This window comes from Pelobates fuscus, chromosome 13 (genome assembly GCF_036172605.1).
Source record: "Pelobates fuscus isolate aPelFus1 chromosome 13, aPelFus1.pri, whole genome shotgun sequence".
Lineage (NCBI taxonomy): Eukaryota > Metazoa > Chordata > Amphibia > Anura > Pelobatidae > Pelobates > Pelobates fuscus.
This window is the reverse complement of record NC_086329.1, coordinates 26723944-26740618: the sequence shown is the minus strand read 5'-3', so window position 1 is coordinate 26740618 and position 16675 is coordinate 26723944. Positions and strand designations below refer to the sequence as shown.

Sequence of the window (16675 nt, the reverse complement as noted above, 5' to 3'; positions counted from 1 at the left end):
GTAAGCAAGCGCCAGAATCTTAAATTGAGCCCTATATCTTGCAGGAAGCCAATGTAGGGACTGACAGAGTGGGGAGGCGTGGGAGGTGCAGGCGGATAGAGAGATGTGCCTTGCTGCCGCATTCATTATAAATTGCAACAGGGCAAGTTCGGAATAAGTAAAACTATTGAGAAGGGGATTACAGTAGTCAAAGCAAGAGAGAACAACGGCATAGACCAGCACCTTAGCCACGTCCGGTGTTAAATAGCGGCAGATGTGCGCTATGTTTTTGAGATGGAAGCGGCAGGATTTGGCTTAGTCATATAATGACACACTCGTAATATAAAAGGGACCCAGAAGAGCTAATACCAGAGAAACGGCTGAAAGAAAAGAGGGAAAAGTAAACGTAAAAGTAATTAAAGTAAAAGGTGAGTTGTCAGAAAAATTTAAAATAAAGTTTGGAAAAGTGAGGAAACGTCTCCCAATGATATTTCAATCAATTAGCAGGGCTGCCCAACAGGTAGATCCCCAGCTGTTGTAGAACTACAACTCTCATTATGCTTTGTCATTTTAAATGCATTCTGCATGCAGTGGTTATGGTACCATGCAAAGCATCATGGGAGTTGCAGTTCCACAGCATCTGGGGATCTATCTGTTGGGCAGCCCTGAATTAAGGTAAAGAAAGATAAGTAACAGTTATATCTAGAGAAAAGCCATACAGGATCGATACTGCCATAGGCTGTATTATATAATAATTCTTCCCAAAAAGGCCAGAAGAAGCGTTGAAACACAGCCAATTTATATTTACTTGTAATCTTAAATTGGTTCCTAAGGAAATAACAAATTTTTACTAGACCTGCAACTAAGGACATGTACTGATATCTGCTGGCGCGATTAAACTACAAAAGCAACAAGGGACACAGTTACAGACGGCAAGAAATTATAACTGCATGGTAAATGTTAGGGCACACGGACCCTGCGCTACTTACCATCATAGGAGACACTATCATTATCAATAATAATGGCTGGTCTGCTGCATGCTCCATAACAAAGTAAGTAGAATGTTAAAAGTGGCAATGCGCAGTGCTGAAAAAACACTTGTTTTTTGTTGTTTTTAATAAAAGTGAATGTGAGATTTCTCGTCAAACTGAACTTGTTGGCGTTTTTTTTTTTTTTTAATTGGGTGGTCTGCACAACCCGTCAGTTTTTCAAAGAACAATATCACATATACAGAACAATAAGGAGTTGGGGGGGGGGGGGGGGGGGGAGAGAGAGTCAAAGAATATATGGCCAGTGTACTATAGTGGTTATGGTGCCAGGCCCCTGGTTCTGAAGAGAATATACGCAATCATTAGTCTGTTTTAACACTGGCTTTCCATTCTGCTGCTGTAGGAGTTAATTATTTTAACATGAGAAAACCCACATTCTACCAATCTCCCCTTGGCCAATGCCTAGAAACTACACAATGTGCCAAACAAACCCCTAATGAATTAGAAATACCCACTACGCCAAATGCATACCTCGCAACTCAGGGCTCCCGAAAAGTAGGATGCCGGTGAGTGTAGGGGTAAAGCGTGAGGGCACGACTTGCAGGGAGAACTGTATCACAAGCATGTCTAGTGATGTGCTCTCGCTGTGCGCTCGCTACCTGAAAATCTGGACTGTCCTGCCAAAATTGGGACGGTTGGGATGGCTGCCCAAATACACTGCAATATAGCTTTAGTTCACAAACACCTGCAGTGTGATCTATATGTATTCTAATACATAATCAGCCACATAGCAGTGATTCTTTACATAATATTTAATAGATACAGTTGCAAGAAAAAGTATGTGAACCCTTTGGAATGATATGGATTTCTGCACAAATTGGTCATAAAACGTGATCTGATCATCATCTAAGTCACAACAATAGACAATCACAGTCTGCTTAAACTAATAACACACAAAGAATGAAATGTTGCCATGTTTTTATTTAACACACCATGTAAACATTCACAGTGCAGGTGGAAAAAGTATGTGAACCCCTAGACTAATTACATCTTTTCCAAGCTTTTCACAAGAAGCATTGCCTGATGTGAATGATGCCTCGCACAAAAGAGCTCTCAGAAGACCTACGATTAAGAATGGTTAACTTGCATAAAGCTGGAAAGGGTTATAAAAGTATCTCCAAAAGCCTTGCTGTTCATCAGTCCACGGTAAGACAAATTGTCTATAAATGGAGAAAGTTCAGCACTGCTGCTACTCTCTCTAGGCCGTCCTGTAAAGATGACTGCAAGAGCACAGCGCAGACTGCTCAATGAGGTGAAGAAGAATCCTAGAGTGTCAGCTAAAGACTTACAAAAGTCACTGGCAAATGCTAACATCCCTGTTAGCGAATCTACAATACGTAAAACACTAAACAAGAATGGATTTCATGGGAGGATACCACAGAGGAAGCCACTGCTGTCCAAACAAAACATTGCTGCACGTTTACAATTTGCACAAGAGCACCTGGATGTTCCACAGCAGTACTGGCAAAATATTCTGTGGACAGATGAAACCAAAGTTGAGTTGTTTGGAAGAAACACACAACACTATGTGTGGTGAAAAAGAGGCACGGCACACCAACTTCAAAACCTCTTCCCAACTGTGAAGTATGGTGGTGGGGGCATCATGGTTTGGGACTGCTTTACTGCGTCAGGGCCTGGACAGATTGCTATCATCGAAGGAAAAATGAATTCCCAAGTTTATCAAGACATTTTGCAGGAGAACTTAAGGCCATCTGTCTACCAGCTGAAGCTCAACAGAAGATGGATGTCGCAACAGGACAATGACCCAAAGCATAGAAGTAAATCAACAACAGAATGGCTTAAACAGAATAAAATACGCCTTCTGAAGTGGCCCAGTCAGAGTCCTGACCTCAACCCGATTGAGATGCTGTGGCATGACCTCAAGAAAGCAATTCACACCAGACATCCCAAGAATATTGCTGAACTGAAACAGTTCTGTAAAGAGGAATGGTCAAGAATTACTCCTGACTGTTGTGCACGTCTGATCTGCAACTACAGGAAACGTTTGGTTGAAGTTATTGCTGCCAAAGGAGGTTTAACCAGTTATTAAATCCAAGGGTTCACATACTTTTTCCACCTGCACTGTGAATGTTTACATGGTGTGTTCAATAAAAACATGGCAACATTTCATTCTTTGTGTGTTATTAGTTTAAGCAGACTGTGATTGTCTATGGTTGTGACTTAGATGATGATCAGATCACATTTTATGACCAATTTGTGCAGAAATCCATATCATTCCAAAGGTTTCACATACTTTTTCTTGCAACTGTATATGCAATATGGCTCTTTTTTACTATACTGCTTTAAAATCCAGTTCACAGTTAATGACAAGGTTAATCATGAATCATTTCCCACTAACCTTTACCCCATTACCAACAGTGTGAAAGGATATATATTATAGTAGGGATTTCCCTCAGATTGGTTAGACTGCACTTTGTCTAGGTGGCTTTTTCTTTTCTCCAATTAAATTTTTTATTAAATATTAATATAATTTTTTTTACAGAGCAGTTTAAATTGGATGGGATTTGTATCTTGCCACACCTACTGCTAAAGGTAGGGTCCGAATGCGTTAACGTTTGATGTTTAAGGTGCTCTATACCTGATACCTTACACTAAAGGACTTTTAGGGATAGGAAGAACTCACAACATAAAGTGGATACTATGTCCGAACAGAGTAATTTTGCTATTAGTCATCGTTTAAAAGACATACGATTCTGTGATATATGCTATGCTGTGTATAACTGTAATGTTCCAAAACGTAGGCTGCTATGATGAGATGACAAAGAGCTTCAGATTGTTTTGAAGGTCACTACTCACTAGTTACCAAAATAAAGTTACAGGTCTCTGAAGGGGGCCATGAAGAGATTTTACCTGGTTCCTGGATTACTGGACATATAAAAATAACCGGCATTACAATAGCATTACATCACTGAAGTTACATGGTTTTATGTCAAGTCCTGAATCTACCATACTAGGAAATAACTGGATCACTCTAAAATAATGAGGACAGCACTGGCCCTCAGCAAAGTTTCTGAACTATTTACTCCATTAACTAACTATAGCTGAAGGCTCATTTCTGAGTTCAAAGGAAGGGATGTCTTCATACTTGGACCTGGTTCGTAACTGCAAACTTAGGAACCCATGACATTTAGGAAGCATTAAAAGAAAGTGCCTTGATTCTGCTACAAATCACAAACTCAATGGCTTCAATTATTTTTCTTCCGCTGAAACAAATGATAAAAATATGACCTAAAATACCCACTGTTAAAGAAAAAAAAAAATAGATGAGCTGCTTTCTATTGGTAATGGTCAGCAACATTCTAGAGTATGAGGTCATATCTGACAAAGGTCCCAACCTCGTTCTTCTTCAGACACAGCAAGAATTTATTTAAGAGTTGCCCTGTGAAAACTATTGATCTTCACCACCATATGATCAAAATAAGAATATAATGAAAATCAATTGAAAGAGCACATTGAATGCTGCCTGACCGTGAAATATTAGTTAAAGCGACAGCAAAGCAGAGTAAGCTGGCGTTCTGGCCACATTGCCCGACAGAGCATGGACCTTTTTATCATCAGAATGTAAGCAAAGAGGAATAGCATGGTGTATTTACGGCAACAGCAGACTGCAAGCCAAGACCGTTCATTACAAGGCATAGCTAAAATACACCATGTATATTGCAGAATAAAAAAGCCAGTTATTGAGGGATTATAGCAAACAAGCAGTAACAACGGATCAGTCAGGACTCGGCTAGTACAGCACCAGGTTTATTAACTAAACTGCAAGAGATGGTGAAATGAAAACAGAATTGCAAAATGAAGGCCAACTAGGCCAACTATATAACTCAGCTATTGACACAATATTTGGAATATACACAGGCTCAGTTGTTACATATTACAAAATAAAGTACTATATTATTAAATGGAGTAAGTTATGGAGTTATGGTCTCCTGCAAGAAACAGCACTCTCTTTAGTGCACTCTCAAAGTTAACTGGGATCATAGTACAAAACACAGGACGAAGGGATAAATTGTCACTAGTGCACCAGGGGCAAGAGGCGCTTTTAATATACCTCTCAATAAGAGAATGATAGGATTCCAAGTATCGACAATTATAGTAATAACCAAATACTTATACCATACTCATACCAATACTTATTTATATGGAAAACAAAAATAAATTACAAGTTTCGTTATGGGAAGAACACCTTGATCTGATTTGAGATTTGAGAGGAGTTTTCTAAATATGATCTAGTTTAAAGGAACTCTCCAAACCACTTTAGAATGGTATCACCGCTAACCTTCTGTCCGCTGGGTGCCACTCCCTGCCTACACTACTAACGATGTAAAACAGGAAGCTCTGTGTCTGAGCTAAGCCTGGCAGTACAGGACTTAAAACACTGGCTGAGAGCAAACAGCTGACGAACCATTCTGAAACAATTTACAATCTGAAGGCACCAGGGAACACCTGATGCCTTCCGATAATAACTACAACGGCAAGCTGTAGTGCTTATGGTGCTTGGAGTGTCCCTTTAACTTATGGACTTATGGAAAAACCATAACCACTAAGGGCCCTGTTACTTCATTTCCATTATAAAAAAAGAGAGATATTGAGGATAACAGCTTTCTTTAAAATCTCTTTGCGTAAACTAGAAGACTGAACCACCTGTGACTCCTAAATGTACTTACTGCCTCTCCTAAAACCAGATAGAAGCTTTCTCCTAACTGGTAGTTTCAAAATGTTGGAAATTAGGAAGTATCTAAAAGAATTGTTTTGTTTTAAAATCTTTCTTTATTAGTTAATTTAGTCACACTTTTAAAACAAATATGAAAAGGTCAAAATAAATATAAGTGTACTCTCGGAAAAAATCATGCAAGGGACATATATAGAGTATGTGAGAAAATGGGGCAATATTAAGCAAATTGACGGGGAGGAGAGATATCGGTGTCCCTAATATTTTTGAGGTTGATACCCAGCAGATCATAATGTAAGGATACAACTGTATCATAGGTGAAAAAGTAAGTATCAAATTCCTGGACACAATATAGTAGTGTATAGTATAATTGCATCAGTTAGTCTGATTCTGACACAAATAAAGGATTGTCTCTCTCCATATCCGGTAAGAGTACGTTAAACAAAGCCTGCACTTAAAATGGCTTTTATATACACGAGAAATTACAAACTATTCTGATACTTATAACCCTCAACAGAGCAGCAGCTTCTGAGTTGAAAATACAGTGAACTCTGTAGATCACACATGCTTAAATTTTTTTATTTTTCTATACAATTTATCTTGATACCCATAACCCACACTGCTATAGGTTCATTATTCCTTTATGACATCACCAAACACATCTTTTTACCCACGGCCCACACTGTTATAGGTTCATTATTCCTTTATGACATCACCATACACATCTTTATACCCACGGCCCACATTATTATAGGTTTACCATTTCTATATGACATCACCATACACACATCGTTTTACCCATCAATCACATGTTATAGGTTTACTATTGCTTTATGACATCACCATACACATCTTTACACATAGCCCACATTGTTATAGGATTACCGTTCCTTTATGACATCACCATACACATCTTTATATCCATCGCCCTCACACTGTTATAGGTTCAATATTCCTTTATGACATCACCATGCACATCTTTATACCCACAGCCCACACTGTTATAGGTTCATTATTCCTTTATGACATCACCATACACATCTTTATACCCACAGCCCACACTGTTATAAGTTCATTATTCCTTTATGACATCACTATACACATCTTTATACCCACAGCCCACACTGTTATAAGTTCATTATTCCTTTATGACATCACCATACACATCGTTATAGCCACAGCCCAAACTGTTGTAGGTTTACCATTTCTATATGACATCACCATACACAAGTCAAAATAACTGTAAACAAGGACCACATGGTTCTGTGGGTTATGCTTAAAAATCTGACTGCAATCAAGTTAATCACACAGTTTGTCAAAATGCAAAGGCCACCTTTTTCATTATAATTGATTTTGTTTGTGTTGCTTACTGTGACATTTGTCATCATTTTACTATGAACGTCTTCATGAAGGATGACTTAACAAAAGAGCACATGTAACATTTTTCTACGTTGTCCAAGTAGCAAAGATACTAACTTCACCAGCAGCACATGTCAATCAAATGTAATTCTAAAATATATATTTATAACACCGATTCAATGACTAATCATAACCCTACTGGTTTAATTTCATTTTTTCCATGTTGATATACTATTAAAATTGCATTCTACACCCACTAGAACTAAAACAATGCATCAGCACTTTATAATCACATGGGACCACATACAATATATGCAATACAACTATTCAAGAACTCATTTAATAGAACAGATCAATAAAATATGTTGGACTTTTACAGAAAAGCAAACAAACACATAGTGTGTATAGATATGGGGGAATGTGTATAGATATATTATCAGATGAACATTATTACCACTGTCTAATTCTTATGCCATGAGAATGCAAGGCATTATTGGCGTAAGGAAACAGTGGATATTTTATATTTTGCTATACTTTTATGTTACATTGAATATTTATGTGGATTAGATTACATTACCAGGCAGGACTGAACTATCGATTCAATGGTGAGAGTCCAAGTTTGTAGGTTTAACTTGAAGGGTTAAACCCTGGTTATGTCTCACTGGCATAAGGCACCTTACTTTAGTTTGACTTAGTAACTTGTCAAATATTTCTTATTCCCTATATGATGTCAGAAAGTGGGGAGGTGGACACGAAAAGCGGGAGACAAGGTAACCATCACACCATAACCCATGCAAAGCACATTCATGGTTATGGAGTTTTCAATGTCACTTGAACATTTCAGACTTAGTCAAATTAACTTTTAGAATTAGAAATTCCACCATTTCAAAATATGGTAAGATGGTAACAAGAAAAAGCACGTTGTCTGCAAACCACAAGAATAAAAATCTAGTGGTTTACATTAACTAGTGAGTAGGAAGGCACACGGAGTAGTAACTGGCAGGACAAACCAAATAGCCTCTGTTATACCGATATGAGGATATCTTTTCGAATGTAAGGATACAAAAAAAAAGTTAACATGTTGGCATATAAGAGTAAAACTTGCAATTAGGGACAGGTAAAGAACTAACCATCAAATGCCTTTTCAGCACCAGGTTGAGAGGAGGCGTGATTGGACAGCTTTGCAAGTTAGGGTACCAGATAAGGTTGTGTATTTTTTTTTGCTTGTAACATGGTAGTGATACTTCTTCAAACCAACATACCTCCCAACATTTTCAATGGAAAAAGAGGAGCTCCTTCTATTGGAGGAGCTTACAATTTTGGCTCAAAGTTTTTAGGTATTTAAACTGTTTGATGTACTTGTAATTCTTTATACATGAAGAAGGCCACTTGGCTGAAAGGTTGTATGTTTTTGTGTTCCTATCTTCAATAAACTACATGATGCATTTTACCTGTTGAACCTGTGGATACTATTACCTGGAGTTTGTGGGCCTCTACCTTGGAGTACCAGGTAGTACATTAGTTCCTACCCCTATTTTCCATGAGTGCCACACCATTTTGTTTATTTTAAATTAACAAAAAGGGACACATTCACATATTTAGGTGTGAGTGGGGGTGTGGCCAAGGGGTGGCCTGTTTTTTTAAAAATTTTAGGTGTCTTACGAATAACAATGTATGCAACTAAAATGTAATTAAGAACAATGTATCTTATTTACACTTTGATTTCTAAACACATTTATTGTAGCTTAAAGACACATTATTGGTAGTATTATTGCTGTGAATCTCTGTGATAGCTCAGACACACGTACAATATAGAACTCCTAGTTAAGAGGAACAGAGAGATTTGGACACAAAATAAGGACTGTCCCTCCTAAATAAGTATACTTGGGAGGTATGTAGCAAGCAGAGTAGAATATCCAACAAGGCACATCAATAATTAAAATATTTTCAGCAAGTTGTAATGTCAACCAGAAGCGTGTGTTTCTGATGGCGCAGAACCTTTCTTAATAAAAAAAGATAGACACCAATCAAAATAATTATTACCAACAAACTTTGCAATAGTACACTGCACATTACTGAAAAAAAGGAAATCAGTCATAACATACCACAACACCACACCTAGAATTTACACACAAGCAACATACAACATACAGTATCAAACTGTTCTAATATATGGTAGAACATAGTAACAGGAGCCCCAGGAATGACAATTTTTGGGCTTCCCTAGGATTCTCGCTAAATTCACCACCCTCCGCACCTGCTCACATTTGTTAGGAGAGAAGTCCAGGTACTGGGTGAACTACACGGAATACTGGAAAGTTCATTAAAGGAGAACAGCTTCCTATATCTCTGTCTTCCGGTTAAGTGGTCTGCCAATTAAAACAATGTCACATTCCACTGTCCACTTTGTGGAACACTGAGATGTACCACAGTGATGCAGCATGGACACACATTTCTGAAAATCAAAGATTATGAGGGGATGGAGTTCTGGACTCACTGCATCCAGCTTGTAACTGGAAACCGTGTGTCCTCTTTTGATTTCTTAAATCTTTACACTATGTGATCATAATACTGCATTCAGGTTATTTCTGGCAAAAAGCAGGTACAGTTGCTAACAAACTCAGAATGAGTCCGGATTCTCCCCCCTTTCCATTTGACATTTTAAATCTCGTTTGAAGCTATGATACATCAATCAATTTTGGTTCAGCCTCAGCATTAAAAGTTCTAAAATATATTTTGTTGTGTTCAGAAAAATGCACAAGAGATATAATATTTGCAGCACTGCTTAACGGCCAACAGTATCGAAAGACACAACAAAAAATGTACTAGCAGTGGATATGTAGACGGAAATCTTGTTTATGGATTAAGCTTTAGGTGTTAAAGGGTCACACACTCCAAAGCAGTTTTTATCTGAAGAGCAGAAGTACAAAGGTACAGCTGGGGTTAATACAAATAATAATGGGCTTCCATGCCTCTCTGTAGGCGGTGGAGGCACACAGCTCTGAGAACTTCAGAAATGAGGTTAGATCTGGCTTGTCAGGGGAGCAGGGACTGCATGTGCCATTCAGTCACACTATTGTTCTTCTGCACAGAAATGCTCACAAGGTCAGAGAGTAGCGATAATTGAACGTCACAATCATGAGAGACACAGAGAACAATATCCCAGTTAGAAAAGGGAAAGAGTGAAGACAATAGATTGAAGACAGAAAGACAGACAAACAATTCTGTCTACCAATCTATCTCGCTGTCTGTCAATATGGAAGTCTATCTTAATGGTACTTAATCCAAGCTTAGCAGGGCTGATATTGGGAGAGGAAGAGGATGTGCCTGAATGACATGCTGCCCATATGCCGACGGCTGCTGAAGTTCTCACATGTGAGCTTAAAGGGAAACTATAGGCTAGGAAGACAATATTGTATTTCTAGCACTATAGTACATTATAGTGCCGCCCCCATGTTCGCCCACACCCCCCTTCCCGGATAAAGGGTTAAAAACCCTTAATTTACTTACCTGAACCCAGAGCTAATGTCCCCTGGTGGCAGGTCAGGCTCTGCCGCAAGCCAACGTCTGTGTCCTAATGCGCACACGTGGCTAGCGCTGCGATCACATTACGACAACCCCCATAGAAAAGCATTGAATCAATGCTACGGGGTTTTAGCCGACGCTGGATTGCCTCATGCATAGCGTCAGCAAAAGACCCGGAAGCTCCTCTAGTGGCTATAATTGCAATTTCTAAATAACTGCAATAATTACAATAAAACTTGAATTGCCCAGAATTTGATTGCAGTGTGAGAAGGGGTGAGGAAAAGTGCAGCACCAGAGTTGGAAAGGATTTTTGTCAGTTCCCCAAACAAAGAGCAATAGGTCCAATAGTATAACCCCTGGTGCAATCCACATAGCATATATAAATGAAAACTAAGGGATGCACTCCCGGGACTAAATCCACTTGATTTTATTAAAATGTACATATTTGCACTTTCATTCTCTTTATCTTCCAAAAATCACAATAAAAATCTGATTTAATTTTTTTTAATTTTTATTTTACATATTAGCATGTGATTTTCTTTGTTTCAAAATTCTATTAAAATGACCTTGATTTAGTCCCGTGAGTGCATCCCTTTTTTTTCATTTGTATCTATATTTATGTATATGCGTCTATCATAAACCAACGTATATTATGAAGAGATGGTAATGCCTAATTACTATGATCCTTGGATGCACACAAACTAAAGAACAAGATATTCAGAATTGATATTGAAATTCTTGGGCTTGGATTTGCTATGTATTTAATCCATTGATTATGAATTAAGTACAGGAATCGCAATATAAACATGGCCAACATGACAAAGCAGATTTGATAAAACTGTTGATACATTTTTGTATGTTTTTCCGATATATATATAATTGCCAAGAAATTAAGAGAGATTTATTACAACAAATTTTCCGAAGGTACTTGCACAGAACAATAAAGTAGTGATTATGTAAATCTCTATTTAATTTGGTTTAGAAGAAATATTCATTATGTGTGGATGTAGCAAGCTCATTTCCAGAAAAAGTCAGACAGGAATTTTGGATAAATTTTCAGTTACTCTGTCGTGTTTAAGAATAAATGATTGATAGGATACTGAGAAATTAGGCTCATTCTTAAGAATTATCAACACATGGGGTTTAATGACATCTCTATACATGCTACCATACGATCTGCCCATATCTTGCTCTGGAAAAAAGTTAATGAAAGTATAATATGCATCCTCTTTTTCAGGACAGTTAAGGATGCATGGCACTCTGCAGATTATAAATAAGTAAGAAGTAAACCTGTTGAGAGAGAAAAAATAAAAAAATAAAATAAATATTCAACAGGTCCTCATTTATAATGCAGGAGCTTCCCTGTAATAATAATAAAGAAAATCATCACTTGTCTTGTCCAAAATCTTTGCAGATGGGTCAATACCTGCAAGGAGCAGGCAGAGGATAGATGTAAGAGTAATGTTCACAATAAAAGCACTAAAACTCAATTCTGGATTTCTTGTACTTTATACAGCCACCATACAAAGAGACTGTCTGCTTTTTGTTACTTGGAAGCAGGAGTTGGCAGAGGAAATGATACCTGCCTGGAAGTAAGAGCAGGCAGCAGAGCTGGGTTATGGTTGCCCAGGGCCCTATGCAAGATGCCAGACTGAGGCAAGGTGGGGGGGGGGGGGGGGGCTAAGTGTGCTGTTTCAGAGAGGGCCCCCTTATAGCTCGAGCCGGGGCTCATGGCCCAGATAGGGTCCTAGAATGACTGGTTAATACCTCCCTGGAATGAAGATTAGGCAGGAGTGGCAATACCTGCCTGGAAGAAGAACTGGCCAGAGGGGATGATAGCTGCTAATCTAGTGGACAGAGTGGAAGACCTGACTGAAACGAATCACTATGGAAGTTTCAGATGGTGGCTGGTGGTAGAGGAGAAGGAAGAACAATGTAGCAGGACAAGTCTGTCGGTTGACCCTGCCGCTGTCACAGGATAACGGATCAGAGTTAGCAGCAGTTACTGGGAGTTCCAGAGATTTAGCTTTTTTTTTTTTCTCTATTTACAGATACAGGTAGCGCTCACAAAAAGGAGCACGAAAACTGCAACTTATTTATACTACTCGGGCAGGAGGAAAGGGAGAAGAGACAAATAGAGGTCCTCCCACCGGTCAGTCGGAGGTTGAACAAGGTCATGTTCCAGAAGGACAAACAATTACCATGGTTTTCAGAGTATAATTTGCTTTTTTCCCCACAGGTAAGATGTAGTCATGAACAAACACACTCACTATGAAAATAAATGTCTTGCTATGGTAGATTACAATTAGATTTGGGTGAAACAGTTAAAAGAAAAATAAGTAAACGTATGGACCACTGATTGCAAGAAGACAGGTTTCCTTTAAAATGTAAACCGATCTGAGCAGGACTCTTTGTCACTTATCTAACCTGTATGTTCAAAATCAGTCATCAACTCTTCTACCTTTGATTTATAATCAAGTAAATGTGGGATGAAACCTGTTCAACAAAGAAAAGTGTAAGAATGATTGGAATTGCCATAAAATGACAGCTTCTGGTGTTATAGGGAAAAGAAAAAAAAAAAGAAAAAGAAAAAAGAACACAATCAGGACACATTCAGAAGACTAGCAAATCTTCAGAAGATATGTCAAATATTAGGCAATGCCAGAAACACAAAATTAACGTGCTTTGGAAGCTTTACACTGATATTAGACTGTAAATGTTACCCCAATGTACCTAACCACAAAGCATGCTTTATTCAAACAGGCCAAGATGTTAAATGCACACCCCGGGGACAGCTTGACTAAATTTTAATAGATACATGCTTGCCGTGATGTAGTTCCCCTGACTGCTACAACAGGCAAGCTTTGAACATGAGAATTAACAAGCACAGAACAGATCCTAGACAGCACATGCCCCGAAAGGGTTAGCTTTTCTAAATTAGAATGGGCTTTGATGTCCTCAACAGGATTCCTTCTGAAACACTGTGCTCATAAGGAGCAAAACTATTTCTGTAATCATTTAAAACCCACAAGCAATTTAAAAATTATCCTTGCTTTGACTCAAGACAGCACATTTTTAGTTTCCAAAGAACTTAGACAATGCCTAATGGAAGGTATTTGGCAGTGAAATATTTTGTTCAATTGCAGCTTGGTGGTTTAGAAAATGCCAATGACTGCTGGGCATGGTAACGCACCTTAAATACTATACACATAACAAAATTGACTGGAGCTGTTCCAGTGGTTATTTACCAGTATTTTACTAATCCATAATATTGGTTAACACCCTGTCACACTCCTATATATTTCAATATAAATGTCCTGGATCTAGAGGGATAGTCCCTGTTTAGGAACTGTGATGGAGCTCCTTTACTCTGACGGAGTACCTCAACCCATTTTGCTTTCTAATTGCTTTCCGGGACCCCAGAGCGCTTCAACCCCTGTTTTCGAGGTTTGACTGGGGTCTCTCTGGAGCTTTTCCACCCAACCAGGCTGCAGCTCTCTTTCCAGGCAGGTACAGTCCCCTCTGCCAATTCATCTGCAACCCTTCTTCAGGCTTGTATCATCCCCTGTGCCTATTCCTCAGCGGCCTTTCTTCCAGGGCTATATTCTCTCCTCTGCCTTTACCTCTGTGCCCCTTCGTCAAGGCAGGTACTGTGCCCTCTGCCTATTCCTCTGCAGCTTTCCTTCCAGCAGGTATCCACCTCTGCCTGCAATGTGATTGCTCTTGTCTCGAAAAAGACACTTGTGGCTCTCAGGCCTAGCTCTCTTCGATTTGTCCCGGGGCAGAGAGATTGTGCAACCAGCCAACAGGTATGAAAACTCTGTGGCTGGAATCCCTAATATTCCACATAGGACACACAGTTCCAAAAGGAACTGACATACAAAGCTTTATTACTTGGGACTAGCCCATATGGTTATTACAGAAAGCTTATGATGATACAGTCAAATACATCAAACCAAATCATGTGAAGAAATATACATGCACTTATAACAACACATAAACATATTAATAAAGGGTCGGGGAACACAATAACTAACTCTCCTACCTGAAATATCTCTCCTACCTGCATAAACCATGTATTATATACACCTGTAATCGGCACAGGGTGACTTAGACATAGGTGTAGTCCAGGGTCCTACATAAAGTGTCCTTATGAAACTCCAGGTGATGGTCACTACCATCACAGGAACACTTGAGGCAGTTTCCCAAGCAGCAAGGATAGTTTTTAAATTGCTTGTGGGTTTTAAATGTAGATTCCATGCAGGGACTAAAACAACTTCATCTAAATTAAGTTGTTATGGTGCCAGGAGACCCGTGGAGGCACTTACCTCACCTGGCGGCGTCCGGCTTATGATTTTACAGATTCAGGAAGCACGGATTGTCACCGGTCAGGGGTGCCGCTCCCAGCCAATCAGTGACTCCCCAATCACTAATCTGGCTTGAAAAAGCAGTTTAGTAAATGGGGGGTCACTGATTGGCTGAGAGCATCAGCTGACTGCTCTCAGCCAATCAGCAGCACCCCTGCCCGATGTCACTTTGTGCCTCCTCAATCTGAAAATTCAGAAGGCAGATACCACCAGATGAAGAGTGGACATTGCTGCTGGAGGCAAATTTGGGGTTAAACCGTTCAAAAATGGTTTAACCTCTAGATGAAGTTGTTTTGATGCCTGGAGTGTCCCTTTAAATGTGCTTTAGACTGCAGGAGCATAGGCAATGTACCACACATCTACCTGATTTTTAGATGGTTTATGTATGTTAAAAGCTGCACAAAGATCTCTGACAAAAAGTTACCACTAACAACAAAAGTCCAATAAAACTATCACTGTGAAGGCGTGTTGACATAACGTGCATTTGAGGCAGTTTCAATGAGAATGGTCAACTCTAAAGATACAGATTCTAAGCAGGAGCTTCTGTTAGCTCTCCTGAGCTAAGTCCTACTATGGTGGACAAGCTCATTGGCACGATATGTAGGAACCCCAAATTCACCAACCCCGGTACACAACAAAAGTAAGATAATATACAGTATTACTGGTCCTTTGAGTGGCCAGATTTAACTTAATAGAATAGTCAGAGAAGGCCATGGTCAAAGGTATGAGATTTCAAAGTGATCAATTAACAATAAAGGAGAACAGAGATCAGGCTAAACAAGAAACATGCCAAGGTGACTACCAGAGTACAAAAATAAATAGAAATTGGACAAACAAGAAACACAGCAAGTCAAATAGGGGCATAGAGAGGAGGTTTAAATAGAATGCACTAAAGATTCATTGGCTGGCACCTTTAAGTGCACCAAAAGACACTGAGATGGTGGTACACCGACTTTGCATCACCAGTGAAGTCATCGGCGTGTGGCAAACATACCGTCACATCTGCGTCATAAGGACGCGACCCAGGAACCGGATAAGAAGCCGCGCTCTGGCAGCATGGGCATCAGAGACCAAGTTCGGAGACTAAGTTGCAAGCGCCAAACTATTTGTTGTCTGAGAGCCTCCGCTGATCTCTCTCAGCCAAAGAGCTAAGCATTGCACCGTCAAGAGTATTCAGCTCTCTGGTGGAATTAATGCAGGCAAGTAGCTCCTGGCGTAACCCAGGTAATTATCCATTCTGAAATGGTTTTGATTACTTAGAATGTGGTGGGAGCCCAAGCACAACCGGCACCATAACCACTACATAATTTCTAAAAATCTAAATGTGTGCAACAAATATAAAAATAATTACATTTATTTACTTGGGGCTAGACACATTTTGCATGTCTAGATCACTGAATAAGAACATGAGGCTTTATAATATTAATAATAAAAAGCCTACTTATATTCAAAAGTCCAAAAAATCTAAGGCAAAATAAAAATATAATAAAATACATTGTACCCAATATTAAGGAACAGCAGATTTTTTTCATGGACAAATGTTCAGTTTTCCATTTCTTTCATGAGACTTTGAATGTTGGATGACTTTTACAGATTATATTAACAGTGGAAACACATAGATTCCATCTTTTTTTTCTCTTTCACGCTCGTAAATTGACTGCAACAATAGTCTCTTTGGAACTTAATCTATGGAAGCTTACAAT

The 16675-nt window shown here is 39.0% G+C and overlaps 1 protein-coding gene across 1 annotated transcript in view; it reads right to left on the bottom strand.

Annotated features, from left to right (window-relative positions):
* Window positions 1–16675, bottom strand: part of AVEN (apoptosis and caspase activation inhibitor) — a 327188-nt gene that overhangs the window by 145835 nt on the left and 164678 nt on the right. The gene's annotated exons all lie outside the window — the stretch shown is intronic.